Source organism: Pyxicephalus adspersus, chromosome 4 (genome assembly GCF_032062135.1).
Source record: "Pyxicephalus adspersus chromosome 4, UCB_Pads_2.0, whole genome shotgun sequence".
Classification (NCBI taxonomy): domain Eukaryota; kingdom Metazoa; phylum Chordata; class Amphibia; order Anura; family Pyxicephalidae; genus Pyxicephalus; species Pyxicephalus adspersus.
In genome coordinates, this window is record NC_092861.1 from 77,953,745 (window position 1) to 77,955,990 (window position 2,246).

The 2,246-nt window shown below is 36.4% G+C and overlaps 1 long non-coding RNA gene across 1 annotated transcript; it reads left to right on the forward strand.

Annotated features, from left to right (window-relative positions):
- The first annotated feature begins 1,293 nt into the window (after window positions 1-1,293).
- LOC140330069 (uncharacterized) lies at window positions 1,294-1,583 on the forward strand. Its single transcript, XR_011920600.1, has 2 exons — window positions 1,294-1,486; window positions 1,523-1,583. It is a non-coding gene; the product is annotated as an uncharacterized lncRNA (long non-coding RNA).
- The last annotated feature ends 663 nt before the right edge of the window (window positions 1,584-2,246 follow it).

The window sequence follows — 2,246 nt, forward strand, 5'->3', positions numbered from 1 at the left end:
AGCCAAACTTAGTCTTTTGTGAATTAGCTTGGGAGATATGTATCTGTTTTAGGTTTTTTACATTTGAAAGGTATTAAAATCCAACATAAAAGGAAAGTTTTGCTTATAAAATATATCATACATTAAGTGTTTTATACTTCCCATATGGCCTTGGCCAGATTCTCCCGTTCCATTTCTCCACAGTAAAGGCACGCATGGAAGTGCCTATTATCAGGAGTGCGGTCAATATTCATCAGAGCTCTGGAGTGGGAAAGCAGCATTTTCACTAAAGGAAAAACATGTTTACAGGCACCTCAAAGTGCAAATTTTAAAAAATGTTAATATATGATATAAAAAGGGATATACAAAGCTATAAAAATCAGAGTAGGGAGCACTTCCCGCACTGTATTGTGAATGTGCTATTCAGGGACATGGCTGAGCAGAGCTACAAGTAGCTGGAAAGCAGTAAAGAAAAATGAAAACTAAGCTGAGATTGGCCACAAAAAAAGTGACCCAAACTATATTATGTGTACAGAATCCTTTTTGAAGTCAAATAACAAGATTATTTTAAGTTAATGGAAAAAACATGAAAAAATCCTTAAATTCTGCTAGTCTGGAATAATATATGGCAGTTTTGTGGTAAATATATCCTTGGGGAAAAATGCAAACATTTTATCCAAAAAACTAGTAAAGTTTGGAGGCATGGAAAGTTTATTAAAACTAATTGGAAGTCTTATTACAAAACCATTGTAACAAAGATCACAATTAGAAAACTTCCTGCCTGATGACCTTATAATAACAAAATGCAAATGTGGCTCATTGTTTGGGGAAACCAAGCATTTTCAAACTCTCATTTAATTAAAATCTGCTACAGAGCTAGGATATCCTAAATTAAATTGAAAGGAAAAGTATTTATGCTTTATCCATTTTCTTTTCTTTGCCTTACTTTAATTGGGTTTGTGCATGAATTTCCCCTTAATGCAATGTTTATCTGCTTAATAATCGACCATCACAGCCTGGACATGTTATGTTAGTTTAGAAAACCCATACTTAATTTGTGAAATATTTAATCTCTTGTATTCACAGATACATAGTCCTGAAGCTATCACAATTGCATATGCTGAAAACAAATAATATCTCCAGAAAACAGTTAAAGTGCACCTAAACGCAGGGTAAAAAACCCTTTTATTTAACCTCCTGAGCGTTACACTGAGGTCTAGATTTCTGTACCAAAAGTGATCCACTGTTTTTCATGAAATTTTTTTTTAAATTGTAGACCTGTAACTTACAGAAATATGTCCGAACAGGGTTCTAGTAGATATTATGAATATAAAAAATGTTTGAAACACACAATCATTTAAAAAAAAAAATTACTTTTAATAAAATTAAAGGAAAAACACAAAAATCAGCTTAAACATGACTACATAAACAAAGCTTGAAGCCATGGCAGGGGTCAGGCAGGCGGTGATGTCCAGGTCCAGGCAGAGATGTCAGAGTCCAAGCAGAGGTCAAAGCAGGCGGAGATGTCAGAGTCCAGGCAGAGGTCAGGGCAGGCGGCAGGCAGAGATGTCGGAGTCCAGGCAGAGGTCAAAGCAGGCAGCAAATGGTCAAAATTAGGGGAAGATCAGCAAAGGTAAGATAAGACACAGTGTTACACACTAGCCATCCAGGGAATAACTGGCAATTTTTAAAACTTTGATTCTGTATTTATTGGGGTTTGTTTTGAATTATTTTGTATTTGATTGGATACGGGAGTTTGTATCCAATCAAATACAAAATATAAATTTGAATTTCCAAGTTATTTACTTTTTCTTTATTTTTTTTTATTTTTTGTATTGGATTGGATACGGGAGTTTGTATTCAATCCAATACAAAATGACAGTTTGAATTTACCAATTACACACTTTGTATTTATTTGAATTATTTTGTATTGGATTGCATACAGGAGTTTGTATTGAATCCAATACAAAATGAATGAATGAGTTTCTATTTGAATTTCCCGCACACGCGCCGACGTCATCACGCACGCAGGGAGGAGCCGTCCGGTGTTTTTTTTCTCCGCCGGACTGCTTCTCCCTTCAGAGATCATCCGGCGCTGGAACGAGAAGGACGTCGGACGATCAGCGGGACCAGGTAAGAAGCCGGCCGGCATCTTGTGTTCCGCCGGCTGGCAACATGTGCAACATTTTTTTTTTTAAAAATGGCAATGTGGTCATTCTGGAAAGCAAATAGGCAGGACTAGGTTTGGCCAGCTGCTGACTGACAAG